The sequence below is a fragment of the Coenobita brevimanus genome, chromosome 101 (assembly GCF_032717465.1).
Source record: "Coenobita brevimanus isolate Jiangsu-jjx chromosome 101, ASM3271746v2, whole genome shotgun sequence".
NCBI lineage: Eukaryota > Metazoa > Arthropoda > Malacostraca > Decapoda > Coenobitidae > Coenobita > Coenobita brevimanus.
The window spans coordinates 71182118-71202242 of record NC_137054.1 but is presented as its reverse complement, the minus strand read 5'-3'; positions in this window follow the sequence as shown (position 1 = coordinate 71202242).

Genomic DNA, 20125 nt, shown 5'->3' with positions numbered 1-20125 from the left:
CAAAACGAGTAAAGAACAGCTGAGTAAAAGGCAGATTACAGCCTATAGTCGTAATTCTGGTGATCGTGAGTGCTGGCTGGCCTTGTGTGTGCCCAGGACTGTGTTTGGCGGGGGCTATCTCACGAACCACACACGCCCCCTCCCCTCACCTCACACACCCACACCTGTGTTTTGACGCCATCACTCCCACGCCCGCACACACACACATACAATACACACGCACACTCACATGAAATCCACCACGCACATACACATACACGCACACTTACAAATACACACACACACACACAAATACACACGTACAGCCAGTCCTCCATTCTTCATGTGTGTGTGTGTGTGTGTGTGTGTGTGTGTGTGTGTGTGTGTGTGAGAGAGAGAGAGAGAGAGAGAGAGAGAGAGAGAACATAAGAGGGGGAGGGGGACCTGCACGTACTAATGGCCAACCAGCATGAGCTTTCGTGTCGATTGGTAAGTTGGATGATGACACTACCTTCACAACAATTCTTTTTCTATTTCACTTCACAGCTTTTACATGTCACTGAGTTACAGGTTAACCACTTAAAGGTCAGTGCTTCACCAGGGCACAGCGTTTACAGGTCACTATTCTTCATATCCTCGTTTCACCAGGTCACTTAGCCAGGTCTTTAGGTCAACGCCACTAGCTCCTCTCACTGTCCCCTCCTCTTCTCCTCTCTTCCTGTGCCCTCCTCCTGTCCCTTTCTCCTGTCCTCTCCTCCTCTCCCTTCCTCCTGCCCCTCTTCTTCCCTTCCTCATCATCACCCCTTGTTGGGTTTCAGTACCGGGGTTTCACACAGTAAGTTTCCGATGAAGCCGGGAAGGTGTCACTATCACCAGTATCCCGAGGTTTAATCTTAGCCGATAGTTTTTCCGTGATGGCATTCACCCGCTGAGCCACAGGACATCTTACCAAATTCCTGCTGTTTCAAGACGATTTTACTCATTTTAGTGGTGATTTTTTGGGGGGACAGAAGAGATTAGATTTAGCCTTCAATGACCCTTAGAAGTCCTTAAGTTGAACAGAATCGTGTGGTAGCAACAAGCAAACTGAAATGATAGGTAGTCCTGGTGAAAAGACTAACAATTAATTTTACCCCATCCTCTCCCTCTCCTAGTAAGTTCACCTGACCCCCTCTATTTTGTCCCCCACCCCACCCCCACCTTACCTTCCCACGGACCCATCCTCCTCTCCTTCTCACACCTCTCCTCCGTCCTCTTCAGCCTAACCTTATGATCTTTCCTGCTCTTAAGGACAGTGTTTACCTCTCGTTCTCCTCATTTATACTCTCGTCCCCTCGCCTTCACCTTCCACCCCCTGCCTTCCCTCGGTTTCATTCCCTTCACCTCATCCCTTATCATGCGCATTCTCACTCCCTATCCTTTTCACCACTATTTGTCTCAATTCTTCATTCTGTCTCTCCCTCCCCTCGTCCCTGCATCTTTTAGTTCCTCCTCATCCCTACCCTTATCAGCCTTTCCACATCCTGCCTCATCTCCCTTCTCCTTTGTTCCTTGCACCTCATCCCATATCCGAACCCTCATCCCATATCCTTCTCGGTCTTCACCAACCCCCCAGTTGCCTCCCCTCCCTTCATGTCGTCCCTTTCCTGTACCTCACCTCCGTCCCCCCTCCCCATCTCTCTCCTCCCCCCCTCACCCAAACTCCACTCCCCCAAGTTTCTGCTCAAAATTCTGGCCGGAATAACACTTACAAAGGATTATTTTGATGTTCTGGGCAAGAGAACTTATTCAGCAGTTTTCTTAAAGGGAATGCTTCTATAACTTATGCTATTGGTTACTTCTGATCCCCCATTACTGATCGACGCTCCGTGATATAAGTGTAGTCGAAAGTAAAGCACCGGTTCAAACCCTTTCACATCCCTTCCTGCCAAGCCAATCCCGATCTAGTCAGGTCCCAGTTACTCTACCTCAGCTCCAGTTAGAAGTCGGACCTTGTTAAGTTAGTTCCGGCCCACCAGGTGAGTTCACATCCATTCAGGTATTATGCTTATTAATGACCCTACCAAACAGTGCTGTTAAACCCTTCAGCCCCATGACCTATTTCTAAGTGTTGTTCTTGCTACAGTATCTCCAAACGATTCTGTCCTAATTAGAAGAGACTTTTCCAATTACAAAGACTGGAAATTACACTCATATACCCTTTCATTACTGCAGGTCTCTCTCAAACTGAACATAATTGTTTGGTAGAAGTCATACTAAAGTGAAAAATATAAGGCACTGGATAGAAGTGTTAAGCTTATGAGATACCTTACTAGTAAAGAACTGAATAAAGGAAAGGCTATATCTTAGCCCTTAAGTTAGGAAGTTTCCCTTAAACAGAACAAAATATTTTAGAAGTAGCAAGAATGAAGCAAAAAAGAAACAAGACATTGTATAGAACCTACTGAATTATACTATGCAAGACTAACTTGAAAATTAAGTACTGAGAGAGAGAGAGAGAGAGAGAGAGAGAGAGAGAGAGAGAGAGAGAGAGAGAGAGAGAGAGTATAAAACCAAAATTCCTCTCTGGGCGAAATAAAAAAAAAAATAAAATCTATAATCACATGTATATTGATGATAATGTGGTTTTGATGGATGGAGCTCATTCATCATTGAAGGGGAGAGCCTCGTTAAAAATTATATTTGTTTTTTCGAATGACTGACACGCAGGATAATTATTTTGATATGTCTGACAAGGTTACGAGGTTACAACAATTTATTTCACTGACAAGAGCCAAATTATTCCCAACGATCTGAAGGTCACATCATTAAAAAGGTCAAAGGTAATCAAATAAACAGCTGTAACACTGATAAATGAATACAGTTATTTTGATACGACGGGGAAAATAATAATGAATAAACTACAACATATTTAACTGAGAAAACCCAGATTATTTCCAGCAATCTAAAGGTCGCTTACCATCAAAAAAGTTAAAGATAATCAGGTAAACCGTAGCACTGATAAATGAGAGTATTAATAATACTACACACCATGTAAATAAATGTGAAAGCCAAAATAATTATACTGTAGTTTACCAGTGTACATGAATCACTGCTATATTTTCACATCCACGTTTCAGTAACTCATTATATTAATAAAACTGAGACTACGAAGTGGAATTTAAGCATCAATCTTTGTCGATTATATACTGATCATCTGACAAAGAACAATGATATATGGCTACACTACTGCGCCATGAATACATTTTGTAAAATAATATGGTACGCAGACTAAACACGTAATACCGTATTCTAATAAGTGTTTCATATACATTATAACCATCAATTTTTGAGAGCTTGCTAAACCTTCAGTCTAATATATATCTATATCCGTAAAACCTTAAAAAAATTTGGTGGCAGAGCATTTTTAAACCTTTTTTATTTATTAATTGAAGGCGTAGTAGAGATGCTGCAAGAGAAATTGGTATCATTCTGCAAACAGTATATTAGCTTCATAATGACAACCCTCTGTCACTACTAACATTAAAGACGAACAAGGTTACTCAAATTACAGTATTACCTAAAATCAGCAGTGACAGTAATGACCTGAAAAGGTTAGTATGTACTTACAAACTCTTCTTGAGTACTCGTCCCATCTCGACTTACCTGGAACAAAACATAATATCGTAAGTACATGTAATTTTTCACCGACGTTCAATGGAAACATGTTTATACGGAAAATACATCCCGTTAAAAAGCTATATGAAAAATATCCATGTACCGGTATGGTATTACCTAAGTGATATTAACATTCATGCGTCTCAGTGTTGAGCTACTTTGTGTTTGTTTAAAAAAAAGTGTGCATCTGAAATTCTCACACTTCACTCAGTGGTAAAAAGCACGGACTATAAGATTACATTGTTTTATATACCCAGTTCCATACCGTCATAAAGAGTAAGTTTATTATTCTCGAGAATATACTGTATGTAAAAAAAAAATGATTCCCTTTTTCGTTCGGCCACTGCAAGAGTCAAACAAATCTCATCCTCTGTTGTAACATAGCTGGTCACAATTTTGATCGGTCGTCTTCAATCTGTCTTCCCCCCGACCACAACTTCCTGTCTTTGAAATGCTATGTGGTTACAGGTATCTCAAAATTTGCGAATCGTACCTAACTACTACTAACGAACTAATTACCTGACCTCTCTCTCTCTCTATACTTGGAAAGGACGATTTTTTTGAAGAGTGTTCGCTTTGGTGTCCTATTGCAACAAAAATAAATAAATAAATAAAACAGCAAAGATGAAAACGACGTGGTCATGTACTTTCACATTAAATTTACTGGAGGAAATCGAGATAAAAAACCCAAGTGCCCGACCAGACACAGGCCGAATGATGCAATACTTTAAGGCAAGGAGAAAGCTGCACTTCTTCTTGTGTAAATAGCTACGTTCATCTCAACTTCACACACACATACACACACACACACACACACACACACACACACACACACAATAACATAACAAGCGATAATAACCCAAAGCGAAACATCTTTAGCCTTTTATTCCAGTCTCACCAAACAATTCTATTCGTCTGAGAATGAATAGGCGCCTGAGAGTGCTAAGATGTAGTAATGTAAAGTAATCGCTTAGGAAGAGGTGTTACGAAGTCCATGTCAACGAGAATACAGCCAAATGACCTAAGGAGGACTGAACCTGCCACACCACTAAGTTCATTCCACCCCCTGAGGAGCGAATGATGGGAGAGGGACGCGCCATACCCCGACCCACGACCATAATGAGAGTAATGGCTATCCAATACGCTCAATTAGTGACCTCATACACGGGGAAGGATATCATAGAGTCCGGTCCGATATAGAGGGGAGATGAATTTTTATGGCCTGTAAAAAGGGAGGAGCCGCTGAGAGATGGAGAGGGCGGAGATCTTTCTTGTTAGGGCGTTTGTGAGTAGAAGAGGGAGAGGCATAAGTCTGTTAGTCTTTGTGTTTATGGAGGAAAAGAACTGATCTAAAATTTTACGAGGAGGGAAAACACTGAAGCACACTCATTTCCTCTTACAACACTCTCCTATCGTGGAACCGCACTGGGAAAGCAGAAGCGGTCAAAATAACACAGTAAATTCAGTTTATATACTGTCAGGACATAAGTTGGCCTAATATCCCACCTCTATTGCTTCTCTCTCTCTCTCTTTCTCTCTCTCTCTCTCTCAGCCTAACAGTTCACCTCTTCTGCCTCTCATTTTTTTCGCCCAATATTTCATCTCTTCTGCTGTTCATTTTCTTTCGCCTAATATTTCACCTCCGTCTCTCATTTCCCTTCGTCTAACATTTCACAACTGCTTCTCATTTCTCTTTGGCTACTATCTCACCTCTTCAACTTACCATTTTCCTCTGCTGGCTAATATTACTAAGCTGAGAGAGACTTCGTATGTTTCTCTACCTACAGGTGATTCGTTATGATATGATGCGTCAGGGAGGGAAGTGATGGACATGCCCTAAGTGTGAAGTAGACGAAGAGTAGACGATCATTTGTCCTTGGGTATACGCAAATTAAACCAAACTTACACCGCCTACACTTCATTACACGTAGGTTATATGGAGTCGGGAATCTACACCTAAGTTTTATGGAGTCGGGAATGTACACGTAAGTTTTATAGGAGTTCCCATTACAAATGAAACTTCATCCACCGCTCTCTAGCGTAAGTAAAGGAAATATAATTGAAAAAAACAGCACTAACATTTAATTGCCTTAGATCAGGATTAGACACACTCATTCACCATATCAATCTCTTCAGTGCTGTGGTGTAAGTTTATTTAATTCTTGTTATCTCCAAACGTTTTTAATCAGATTTAGGACAGACCTTTCGAACTGGTGAGGTTTGTTAAAGCGTTCATTAACACTTACAAGGGACCTTACCTTAATGTAATGAAAACTCTGGAAGAAGTAGGAGTAAGCTATAAAAACAAGTTACCCGATACGAGGGGTTAAGAAACACACACACACACACACACACACACACACACACACACACACACACACACACACACAAATAGAAAAAAAACAATGCGTGCAATAAGAAAACTACAGCGAGTCAGTCAAAAATATAAGTCACAAAAAAACTCTACTATTCGATTAACATAATATCACACACTCATGATAGATGGCCAACATTAGGCAGAATTCGGAAGCAGAGTTTTGCCAGTCCTGTTTTGCAAGGCAATAAATCATTCCTGACAGACTGAGGCGGGCAAGGCAGCAGGACCACTTTGCAACGAGGGGAGAATTGGAGGGGCGGAGAGGCAGAGAAATGGCTGGTTGTGACAGGCGGTGGTTACTAAGTGGCGCTAGGTTACTGTGGTAGATGCAGAGTGGTGGTAATAGATGGTGGTGGCAAGGTAGTGGTGAAAGGTGAGGTACTGAGTGTGATATGTAAGTGGTGGTAATGGATGGTGATGGCAGGATGGAGGTGAAATGTGGGGGTACTGAATGTGGTATAAGGAAGTGGTGGTAATAGATGGTGGTGGGAGGATTGTGGTGGAAGGTGGGGTACTGAATGTGATATGGGTACTGAATGTGATATGTAAGCAGTGGTAATGGATGGTGGTGATGGGTGGGAGTTAGTTACTGAATGTTAGACTGGGTGAGGACATTGGCTCCAAGGTAATGTTGGCATATGCAAAGCGAAGGTAATATTATACATGGTGGTGGTGATGATGGAGGAGGTAAAGGTAACCGATGGTGGTGATAAGGGTGTGGTGATAAAGAGTGCTGATGACTGTTAAAGGTAATAGCGGTATATGCCAAGTGGTGGTGGTGGTGTTTAGCTGAGGTGATAGGAAGGGAATGTATGGTGGTTGTGATAGTTAATGGTTCGGAAAAAGAGGGCGAGATGCACATGTTCAGGGTAGTGGTGATAGATCTAGGATACAAAATTAAGGAGAAAATGGTTAAGGGTTATAAATGGTGCTGACTAATCGGTGGTGAACACTGGTGATATATGGTCGGTGTAAGGTGGTGGTGAGAGTGAATGCAAACAAAAAACACTCAACCCAAACACCACAAACAAGTAATCTACACCATACAACTTTACTCTTAATCCTATTTTCTGTTTTACCCACAGTATCTTCCTGACCAAGCCTCTTCTCTTCTGACTAACCATACTGTTTGAAAAAAAGTGTGGATATTAGGGGTGAAGGCCGGCGGGGGGGGGGGGAGGGGGGGAGATGTAACCTCGTGGTGTTTGGTGGTAGATGAGAAATGGTGGTAGGTGGAGGTGGATGAGGAATGGTAGTAGGTGGTGGTGGTGACAGGTGGTGGTTAGAGAGAAGTGGTGAGTGTGGAGAGTAAGAGGCCGTGGTTGCTAGGTTACAGTGATGGGAGTGGATGCATAATGGGTGTTGGGTGATGCGAGGTTGTGGCAGGTGGTGGTTAGCCAGTGGGTGCAAAAGGCTGCCGTTAGTGGACGACAGAGAGAGAGAGAGAGAGAGAGAGATTGAAAATGGTGGTCTGCTTTAATGTAATGGAACACACACAAAATATTTTTATCTGTTACAATACTCACAAAAACGTATTATATGAACTACTGTAGCCTACTCTTGTACGTAGTGGATTATAAGTTTATCTTTTATTTGCGTAAAGAGGAGATGATTCCACCACCCAACACTTAGGTTGCAAGCAAGGTGCACCAAAGAAGCAAAAGTGGAGTGTTATTATCTCTTCTGATATGTGTCGCCAGTAGCAAAAAAAGAAAATCCATGCTCTGGCTTCCTATCCTGTATGTAAATGTGGTAAAAACAGTTGGAATTCTAGCTTTCAGGCAAACATCGCAAATTAAATAAAGCACTCCTGTATAAATCATATGCACCATCCTTCCTGCACACCTCCACTACATCTGAGAATATATAATGAACTTAACGTTGCATATGAAGCCCTGAAAGAGGATGTACCGCTCCTATCATGAAGCTTCCTGCCTACCAACTCATCACCGGTATGACAGGTAAAGTCCGGTATCACCAGGAGTTCCCGCAATTAGCATCTACCTGCATACCTGGCGTGCCTTGGTATAGGTGTGTCAGCTGTCAGGTAGGATTCATAAAGTTTCTTGAGGCTGAGTTCCATGTATGTATATTTTACCTCATACACCCATCAAACACTTCAAAATTAAACAAGGGCTAAATATAACGTGAAATACGAGAAGGCTATATTATTTCTGACACTATTTCACCGCTACCGGGCCATATTTATCGTAGGAACTGGCTGAGATCACGTGCGTATAAGAATGGAGGGTGACAGCGCTTGTGAGGTAGCCTGGAGATACCATTACGCAGGGCGGGTGCTTGTATACGCTCTGACGCCTTTGTACGCACCGCATCCCACCCGAGTGTCCCCTCCCTGTCTATTCCCACTCTCTGTTCAGTTCTATCCCCTCTACATTTTTCAAGTTCTATTTATTGTAGTCTAATCACATATCACAACTTTCTTCCTTGTTTCTACAGCTTCCCCATGCACTGCGTTCCAATGCTTTCTCTCTTATCTTTCTTCCTATCTTCTTCATATCTTTCCACCCGCCTGTTTTATATTATCTTTAGTTATTTTTCTACTACAATTCTCCCTCCTCATCCTCTTCGTTATCATCTCCTCCACGATTAAATTCTATTATATCATTCATAACACTTTGAAGTCCTCCTCTTCCTTTCTTTTGTTTACCTATTATACAACTCCAAACATTCTCTCTCTCTCTCTCTCTCTCTCTCTCTCTCTCTCTCTCTATCATTCCCCTTCCACCTACCATTCCACTCTTTTATACCCTCCCTCTCCACCTGCCTTCCCACATTCCCGCTGCCCTGCCACCCACAGTCCCACCCCACCATCAACCACCATGACCTCAGGGGAAGGCTGGGTCTGATACTAAGCACTGATAAGACTGTGGCGCCTGGCATCTCCTCAGACCTGAGAGGGGAAGAGGACGACCCCAACCCCGACAAGCCTAGGGTCCTCGATGGTCGTATTTTGAGTCATTCAGGGGATTTCCTAACACTTCTTCCTCAGCGACTTCCTCTACACATTACGCCTCTTATATCCTCTTTAATGTTGACTGAATGACAAGTGTAATACGGCAAATAAGTAGCTGAGGAAGAGGTGATGTGAAGCTTCCCAAACCACCTAAAATACGTGACATAATCTTAGTCTCAGAGCTCCTTCTGCAAGTGATCTGTTCGCATCTCACTGAATGGAACCCCCAACACGATACGTTTCACTCAGGTGGTATGCAGATTATAAGGATTCCATGATGACTCTTCCGATAACGTTCAAACTAATGGTTCGTCCGCTCGCAGAACAAGACCGCCAAAGATAACTGTGGCGGCGAAAACAGAGGAGTGAATATTTCCTTGATTAGTATATTAGCAGAAAAGCAGCGACCGTGAAAGAAGGCTTATATAAGGAGAAGAGCAACGACCGTGAAAGAAGGTTTATATTAGCAGGAAAGCAGCGACCGTACAAGAAGGCATAAGTCTGATTCATTAGCCTTGTGCCACAATTATGGCTTTAAGAGCGTCAGACTTTTCCCACTGTGGCTAAGTACATTACCGTATCGGCTACCTGTACTGTCTGATTGTCTAGGCATAATCAGTGTCTAATTCCATAATCCTACCCTACATCAAAGTGCACATCATAATACTCATTGTATCCCACTTTCTTCGTCCTCTGCCACGTCTCACAGGGCTATGTACCGTCCTCACCTAATCCTAAAGTGGCATACAGGATATAAACATTCAAACATGAACTATTATACTTCCAAAATGCAATCAAATGGCCTTCCCTCACTTCATACAGACTACGAATGACCTGTATGTCGTAGAATATACTCAATTACGTATGAGACAGAGGGTATTGTCCTCTTCCCACAGTGGCCATGATCCAAGAACAGGAAATCTGGACGAAATTAACATGATCTTTAGGCTACAAAGCGATCCAAAACTGACCAAAGACTCCCTATCCAGAACTGACCTAAGACTCCCTATATTTACATCTTACCTGACCCCCTACCTCATTATTCCCTCCACCCTTTTTTAATCCATACTGCGTCTAAAACCTCATCACCCGCGACCTCTGAACCGTATGCCCCTCCTCGGCGTACAGATGGCGGCATTACACCCTCAGGAGCCTCTGTTATTCAAATCTGTGGGCTTGTGAGTTGCCCTGTGGCCGCGGGTACGGCTTGTGTGGGGAAGCCCTTTCACGGATGAGCACACTTCTTCAGGTAAGGTTAATTTAAGGCTTAACTATTACGGTACTCAGCGTGGAACAACAAGGCGGTGAAATTTCTACCGATGCCCCAAACATGGCTTCATGTTCCCATTACTTTCTATTTATGGTCAAAGAATAATAAAATTTCGACTCAGGAAGATATAAAACAAGGTAACTGAATCTAGTATAAATAATAACTAAAAGAATGGTTGTTGAGAGGAAAGGGGACCCACAGTGTATAATGTAGCCTACTGTTAAATGGGAAAAGTCTGAAATAGTTGGAAAAGTTTAAGTGCTATATATTGTTTAAGCAATTGCAAACAAAGTAAATTTATAAAGAAAGTGGAGAATTAAGTGGCACAAGGAGGTAAAGTGGTGCAAGAAAGTAAAGTGATTGATATTCTGAAGATCGTAATACGGAAGAGAGGTCAGAACACAAATACTACTAAACGACTCCAAGAAACTCAGCTAAAATGTCCACATAAACAAACGAGTGTGTGATTCTAGAGCGACTAAGTATGAAAAATCAAGAGGAAGGGCAGTGAAAATGGAACTGTTATGGAAAGCTGTGTGGGGTGCATGAGGAAGATAGGATAAGATACGCAGAGACTCGTGAATATTGTGAAATTACTGATTAAAAAGATAGCAGCCCTTGACAGTAAGGTAACACACGGAGAATCAATATGAACGGGTAATGAAAAGGATATATATCTCTACCTACCTGTCTGTCTGTCTGTCTATCTGTCCAACTATCTACCTATATAAGAGGCTGGCTGATGGACAAATAGATGAATGTGTGAATCTCAGGTATGCAAGTTGAGGAAGCAAATGATCTGAAGAGTGCTTGCAATAGATGGATATTATGCAAGACGATGCACATGACAAGCGTTGCACAAGATTTTAACGAAACAGTTGATGGAATAAATTATAATCAGTCCCAAAGGCATCATGAAAACATTTTTGTGTGGTTCATTTGGGATGTGAGGTGATGTTAAGAATTCCGAAGGTCTGAATGATGACTGAATGGATTTACGACTCTTATCACTGAGCACTCTGTTGACAGTTCTCGTAATTGTGTGGTTTTCTGTTCCTATATTCCTCTTAACCCATGAACTTGTGGGAAACAGGATGATGATGGTGATGAAGACGAAGATTATGATGATGATTCAATATTTCAGTCAGGTCACAGACTAAATCCATTAACCTGTCCACTACTTTTGGTTTGCTTGCACTTTCCAATGACGAAAACAACCAAACTGAATTTCCTCCCAGTGTTAAATCGGCCACTAAAGTTTCATTTGGTAAGTTGGACTCTTCGCTTTTCTCCTTAGTTGATCCTTTCCCATTCTATCTTACCTTTCACACAGCCTCGCTTTGATCCGGCTCATTAACTGTTTTCTCCGTCACTTCGCTTCATACCTCCTTTACTTTAACTTTTCTTTAAATTTAGGAAATACTTCATCCTCAATCAATAATCAATTACTTTTCTACCTATCTATCTATCTATCTATCTCTCTACCTATCTCTATAATGAAAATATTGTACATCCTTGCTTCTCTTCAGTACTAATGATAAAACAACAACAACAACAATAATAATAGTAATAATAATACTAAAAATAATAACAATAATTAGTTCACTGTACAACACAAGGCCCCCGATATAAATTTTCCACCTTCACCTGTACTCTCACCTAAGTTTGCAAGTCCAATGAAAATTTATGCACAGACTGAAGAAGACCAGGGAAGAAACGTCAGTCATATACCACGTTATTCAATAATTCCCTTCAGCTCAGGAGTAAATCAAAATCCATTAAAGACAGCAAACATATTACCAATTATTAACAAGGGGGAAGAGGCCAGCTGCATTCAATTGTCATCAGGTAAGCTTAAAATCAACAGCGGGAAAAATGTTACCCTCAAATTCTGCACATGAAGTCTGAGAACAATTTGATGGATATAAGCAGATAAACGAATCACAGCGTGGGCTCATGAAAGTCGATGCTGTGTGACGTCTGTAATATTCCTCTGTGGCGCACAAGGAAGAAGACAACAACAAATCCTATTCATTTAAACAACTGAAGATTTTGACGGCGTTCCTAAGAAGGGAATCAGGAAGTGGCGAGCGCACTGTGGGTTCACGGCGGTAGGAAGGGATATTGTACAATGAACCGAATTTTGACTTTAATTTCTCAAAAACATAACGAAAGGAGAACATGCCTGGCCTTTATCGTTGGTGACTTTATTGTGGGATGCAGGATGACCGTGCCTATACTCTTTTTACCCCAACTTGGCCTAAAACTGCCTTCACTTCACCAAGGATACAGAGAAATAACAAAGAGATTAACCCTACAATATGATGCTAGTGACACGAAGAGGTGTCACTGAAAGGATGGAGAGCCACAGTATTGTCTCTTTTTCTGAGCTACATGAAATAAGCTGCAAAAGGATGGAAATCTGGGCCAAGTGAGTGTGAACAGACTATAATCACAACAGACGTTCCACAAGTGACCATCACAAATCAGGGGTCACCATTCCACTTTCTAATTTAAGGTTTAAGTAATATACCATGAGTTTTGTATTTTTTCTTTCTTTTTTTTTTCAACTCGGCAACTTGCATCGAATCTAAAGTGAGAGAGAGAGAGAGAGAGAGAGAGAGAGAGAGAGAGAAAGCGCGCATGCCCCTACCCTACAAAAAAAAGTCAAGGTGTGGTGGAGAGGGGCACCTTCACGCGGTGGCACAGATATAAACGGGTGGCGGATCTGCTCAGTTGTACAGTGTCCCTCAGCTCCCTCTCTACCCACCGAAAGGAGGATGGTGGACGGCAGGAAAAGGGGATATTCAGCCAGCAGTCCACCAGGTTTACTCCCATACGAGTCTGGAACAACAACAAATCAACAAAAACAACCAACAACAACGACAACAACAACGGCGACGACGACAACAACATCAAAACACCAGCACCAATAACAACAACAAAACAACAACAACAACAACAACAACAATGTCTAGGAAGCGACCGGATGTGCAAAGTGAAAGTGAATGTAAAAGCAGGTAAAAGGTAAAACACAGATAACACAGGTAAACATATATAAACAAGAAAAAAAACAGGTAAATAGGTTAATACAAGTACATGGGGATAAGGCACAAGTAAAACGTAAGTGAGGAAAAAAAAGAGGTAAGTCCTGGGCAAATGGAAGAAAAACACAGGTGACAGGAGGCAAACCAGAGAAGAGGTAAAAATACAGGCACCCGTAACCGGAAAGCACCCACAAAACGCATACCTCCGCCAACGTCAAGAAATCTTACAATTCACCGCTACAATTCCTCTCTCCTACCAAGCGAAAACATTTACAGAATCACATAGTTCATAGTACGGTCTTAATCTGCCTTGTTTCGCAATCTCAAAGCGCAAACCTGTTCCACTAACAATAAAAAAAATTACTGGGTATTTATTCCCGCACAGAGACCCGGATCCATCTCAAAATCAAATCAAACTCTTCCTTGGCCCACTGCCTACGTATAACTCACATTTCATTGAAGTGTGACAACAACTTACTTCTTATATATTTTGTATAAAGCCTGACAAACAGACACGGGTGAATACATAACCTCTGTCCAACCTCGCTGGTGGATGTAAAAATTAAGTAAAACAGGGGTATATGATGCAAAACACAAGTACACAGAAGGAATGAGATAAAACAAGTACAAAGGGGTAAACACATGTAAAGGTAAGGCAGGTACATAGGGAAGCAAAACAGATAAAACGGGGTAAATCATTAGCAAATAATATAAAACAAAGGTAAATGGAGAAGGAGAAACACAGGTAAAACGAGGAAAAATCAGGCAAAAGAAGAAAACACACAGGTAAATGGAGGAGGAAAAACAGGCAAAAGGAGGGAAAAAATGTAAAAGAAGGAAAAAAAAAACATAAGAGAAATAAAACACCGATAAACAGAAAAAAAACAGGAAAAAGGAAAAAAAACACACAGGTAAGAGAAGGGGGCAACACAGGTAAATGAGAACAAAACACAGGTAGAGGTAAGAGACAGGTAAAGAGAGGTAAACAATCAAGAGTAACGGGGTGGAGCAGAGGGCGCCGCTCCGGAACGATTTGCCCCCTGCTGTGCAAGAGCCGACCACCCCGGGGACCCCCACCCTGCCTCAAGGGGGGGAAGGGCACGCCAGGCAGGGTGCGGTAGTGGCGGGGCAATGGTAGGCTGGGGGAAGGGCGGTGGGAGGCGGGAGGGGATGGATGAGGGAAAAACAGAATGAGGTAAAAGGGGGAGCAGTGCGGTGAGGCAGAGGCTGAGTGAGGATGAGTCAGGGTAAGAACGCAACAGGATGAGGAAGAAGCAGAGTAAGGAAAATGGGAGGGGCAGAATGAAGGGCAGGTAGGGAGAGGCTGACGGAGGAGAAGTCAAGGAAGGCAGTGTGAGGAGGAGACAGGGAGAGGCAAAAGTGTGGAGGATGGGAGGAAATGCAGATTGATGAGGAGGGACGGAGGGAGAGAATGAGGAAGACGCACGGGAAGGCAGACCGAGAAGGCATGCAGGGGAGAATGAGGAGGAGGCAGGGACTGAGTGAAGACGCAAGGAAAGGCAGAGGTTGGATTGAGAACAGAGTCACAGTGAAGGAAAGGCAAGGTGAGGGAGTGGCAGGGGCTGGATGAGGGCAGGACAGGGTGAAGGGGGGAGGCTGGCTAGAGGGAAGGTACAGTGAAGGAAAGATGGGATAAGGAAGAGAAAGGGAAATGGAGAGGCGAGGTAGGAGGAAGACATGGTGAACGAGAGGCAGGGTGAGGAGGAAGGGGAAAGGAAAAGCATGGGAGGCAGAGGACGGGGGAAAAGACAGGGGAAGGGTGAGATAAGAGGAGAGGCAGGCCTAAAAAGGGAGTGGAGGTGAAGGAAACTGCAGTCAAGGGGAGGGCAGGGGGAGGAAAAGAGGGAGAGACAAAGGGAAGGAGTACATAGGCAAAACAGATAAATCTACTTAGCGTAATGAGAGGGAGGCGCTATCCTTCCCTCCCTCGCGATTTTATCCTTATTGAGAAGGACTTTATAAATCTGTTATGTGCATTCTCCATAAAGCTCCCTGCAGCTCTATCCCTCCTTCCCCCGCGATTTTACCCAGATTAAGGAGACGCGGCTACAAATCTCTTCACGCGCACTCTCCTTAAAGCTCCCTTCAGCTCTATCCCTCCTTCCCTCACCTGAAGCCCCATTTGTCAAGCCTTCCCTGTATCTCCTTCCTAAGCGCTCACTGGGATGGGCGTGGGGCTCCTCTCTCCAAACAAACGCCGGTGCTGCCATCCCTCTGTGTGGCAGCTTCGTAATCGCCTGCTGAGAACACCAAACAAATTACTCTTATTAACCGACTAGCCATTTACGATTATCCAGGGACCCTCTTGGCGGATTGCAGACGATAGAGGTTAATAAGGACTTTGTATTAACGCAAAACAAATTACCCTTATTAACAGATAGCCAATTACGATTCAGATCAGCCATTTACAATTACGTTGGGAGCATCTTGGCGGACTGCAGGATGAAATTAAATACAGAACCCGTATTTCTTGCTTAGCTTATGAAGGCCCGTATTCCACGTAGCACAGGTGGATTCGTAGCACCGCCTCCAGAGAGATTTATTTTGCATATTACAAGTTTTAATTATCTTGAACGTTAGAAAGGAAAACTATAGACACTAAAATACATAACATAAAGGAGAATATCGAGGTATAACAAGCGTAATAAATCGCTCAGAGAAAGGTGCTAGGAGGACAACGGTATAATCTGGCGTTCACGGGCGAGATAAAACAAAAAAGTGAACAAATAAATAACAAAATGGCAAAAAAAAAAATATCCTTCTGTCATCTTACATATTTTTTTTGTGTTTCTGCACTTGCCTTCCTAATAAAAACTGCCTACGATAATTTTTCTATCGTAAGTTAGATTTAGTTTTAACACAACGGAAGAAGCCGTTGTTACGACACAGTGTTCATCGTAAGTCTCTTTGTGAATCTCAATCCTGGCCGCGCTAACGATGGCCCTTCTCACTCGACACGGCCATATCAAAGTCACGACCTTGACACTCCACTCCCTACGCTCTTAAATAATTACCTTGACTGTCCTGGCCTGATCAACAAACGTGATCTGTGTCCCGCAGTCCAAGCTTCATGAGAAATAGCTGCCTCGAAAATTAACAAGTCCATGATAGAAATAAAGGGGAGAAAAGGGGACAATATTTCATGCCTCTTTTCAGACACTGATTTGCCATAAGGGGTGCCAAAAGTATCGCTACTGAGGAGGGAAGATTAACCCCTTCACTGCTATGACTTACGTGTGCGTATTTTCTTCTTCCTCTCTCCGGACGATTTTATTCCACTGAGGAGGGGCTGATGAGGGAGAGGGGGTTGCATGAGGCTGGAAATAGTCCCTTCAGTCTGGAAAATCTCGCCTGATCTGAATAAATTCGTCCGGAGAGAGTAGAAATAAAAAAAGAAATTGTCATCAGAATGAAGGAGTTAAAAAGATTGACGGTCTACATGTGAATACAAAAAAAAAAAAAAAAAAAAAAAAAAAAAGCTTCATCAAAATCAGAAATAAAAATAATGATCAAAGTACACATCATACGAATTTCCCTCTATATAAATGTAGGCTAAAAAAAAAAAATCCCGTTAACACGAAAATTTCCTGATCAAATACATTACTATCTCCAAAGTTCATGCTGTCAGTCATTTATTTCCGCTGACTTATTTTTTTTACCTTGTTATTCCCAGCACTAAGGCACTGTAATCAGCTTTGGGGGGAGTTTTCAAACCAGGGAGTTGTATTATATTCTCCGTTACTCCCTCCACTGCAAGATGTCTGTCCTTAGCTCAACGGAACCGTCTATAGTCTGTTTAATCTCGCCTGGCAAAGATCCCTAACCTCTTTCAGCTCAGTGAATGGACAGATGTAGTCAGACTGGAGGATAAATCTGACTAGCAACCAAGGAGATTCATTCCAACCTCAAAATTAAGCTTATCAAATTTCACGCAAGCACGACTAAATAATCAAGTTGTATTATGCGTGGTCCAGTTCCCTCAGATGAAAAAAATGTATAGTGATAGCAAAAATAAATCAGACTGAAGGAGTAAAAAAAAAAAAACGATAAATACGAGCATACACGTGGATATATTTACATTTCTGTAGATGAGAATGGTTAGCTAATTTAGGGGTCAAGAGTCATCCTTGTCTCTCTCCAACTTTCACCGTGTACGTCATTACCATTGAAATTCTCCACACGCGTCTCCTCCCACTAGCAAATATATTACTCTAATCGCCAGTAGTCAACAGATCTCCAAGCCTGTTCTGGTAGAAAGTAGGAAGTGAAGGGAGGGGAGGAATGAGGAAGGAGGGGTGTCTGATGAGGAAGAGAGAATAAATTAACTCCGTGAATCAGGTGATGTGTTTGTTTATTTTTCTCATTCTACAGGGTGCTTAAGGCGCGGTCTTCTTCCAGGAGGAGGAGGAGGCGCGGGATGAGGATGAGGAAGAAGTGAGTCTAACAGAAAGCACTGCCCAGCAATCGAGTGTGTCCAGGAGCGTTTAGTATGGAATTCTTTTAGGACTAACTATGGTATTATAACGTACTGCAAGGTTCTGGGTTGCAGGTTGAAGCCGATTTTATTCAACTTAAAGAGCCCTTGGTAATTACACCTATATCTAACTTGTGGACCCTTTGTAATTATAACTACATCTAACTTGTGGGCCCCTTGTAATTTTAACTCTATCTAAGGGCCCTTTGTAATTAAAACTATTTCTAACTTGAGGGGCCTTTGTAATTATAACTACATCCAACTCTTCTAACTTGAATAAAATCGACTGATGATCACAGACTAAAACAGAGCCCACGTCTTCTGGCTGACGACATGGGGAGCTGATGGAGTGGAGTGAGAGGGGCGTTGAGAAAATCGGAGCTGAGGAAGTGAAGCATGAGGAAGCGGCCTGAGAAATGAGAGGGTGGGAGAAGGAAGGATGAGAGGCTGTGAGACTGAGGATGGAAAAGTCAAGGAAGGGATGGGGGAGGATAGGTGAGCTCTTGTAGGAGAATACATAAATAAGTAAATAAATGTGAATAAGTGAGAGTTTCTGAGGTGATGAGGTAAAAAATGAAATGACGGACTGAAGAAATGAGAAGATGAAGAGAAGGATGAGAGATAATTGAAGTGAGAGAAAAAGAAATTGAGGAGCTGAGGAAATGAGATGAGGAATGGTAGGACTGAGAGAGGGAGAATATGAGAGACTAGAAAGTAAGGTAAGAGGGTATGGTGCCAGAAGGAATGATGCTAGATAATCAAACCAGTATTTGTGTGTGTGTGTGTGTGTGTGTGTGTGTGTGTGTGTGTGTGTGTGTGTGTGTGTGTGTGTGTGTGTGTGTGTGTGTGTGTGTGTGTGTGTGTGTGTGTGTGTGTGTGTGTGTGTGTGTGTGAGAGAGAGAGAGAGAGAGAGAGAGAGAGAGAGAGAGAGAGAGAGAGAGAGAAAATTAAGTGAAGATAAAGTGGAGTGACAAGGAAAAACAGACCACAGGTAGAAAGTGGAATGAAAAGGTGTGGTAGTGATAGAGTAGGTGGTGGGTGTGTACTTAGGGTGTGTGAGGGTGTAGGTAGTCAGACTTGGTGTAGGTGCTCAACTACCTGCCACTGAAGGTGTACTGAAGATGGATGATAATGTACTCAGAGTGGCAAAGGGTGTCTCGACGATGGGTGTGGGTGTACCGAACTAAGGGTTGGTAAAAGTGTATTAAAAGTGGGTGAGGTGTACTGAGGGTGGGTGGAGGTGTATTACAGGATGGGAGGGGTGTAATGGGAAAAGGTGGGGGGTGTAGAGACATGGTGGGGTACTGTGAGGGTCGGGGTATACTGGGGTGTACTGAGAGTGGGTGAGGTATACTGAGGGTGGATGAGAAGTACTAGGGATGAGTGGGTGTAATAAGGGTGTGCAGGGGTATACTTAGGGTGTGTGGGTATGGGTGTACTGAGGGTGGACGGATGTACTGAAGACGGGTGAGGTGTAGTAAGGGTGTGTGGGTGAAGTGTACCGAAAGGGGATGGTAAGAGTATAGTGAGGTGTATGGTGGATGGGTGTGCGAGTGTATGCAGGGCGTGTGAGGTGTTAGGATGGATTGGGTGTAATGAGTGTGGATGGGGTGGACTAAAGGTGTGTGGGACATACTGAGGGTGGATGGGATGTACTGAGGGTGGATGGGATGTACTGTGGGTGGATGGGGTGTACCGAGGGTGGATGAGATGTACTGTGGGTGGATGGGGTGTGCTGAGGGTGGATGGGATGCAGTGAGGTGGGCTGATGGAAAGATGGAGAAAAAAAGAGTGAGCTATGATGCGGAAGGGTAGAAAAGGAGGAGAGAGGTAGGTGTGGAGTGTACGGATAGATGTGCGGTGACTGGACAGGTGTGGTGCAGGATGAAAAAATGGTGTGGAATGGAGGAGCAGATGTGGATTATTGCACGTGGAATACATGCAATCACATGATGAGTATAAACACAAAGAAAGAAACAGGTGTGGAGCAGAGTGAAGAGGCAGGTTTGTGTATGTGGGGGAAGATGTGGAGTGAAAGCGAAGACGTGGGGTGAAGGGATAGGTTTGGAGGGGAGTTGGGGTACAGATAAGTATGTGTGGGAGGGGACAGGGATGGAGTAAAGAGATTGGTTTGGTGTGGAATAGTGGAGAAGGTGTGGAGTAGAATGGCTATTGTGAAGTGTAGGCAGATGTGTAGTTGGGGGACAGAAGTGGAGCTGAGGCAGGTGTGGAGTGAGGAGACAGGTGTGTGGGGGTACGCGTGCTCCACATATTACCTGTGCTGGCGTGAGAGAGATGGATGGGGCTCACCTCTGCCTTTGTA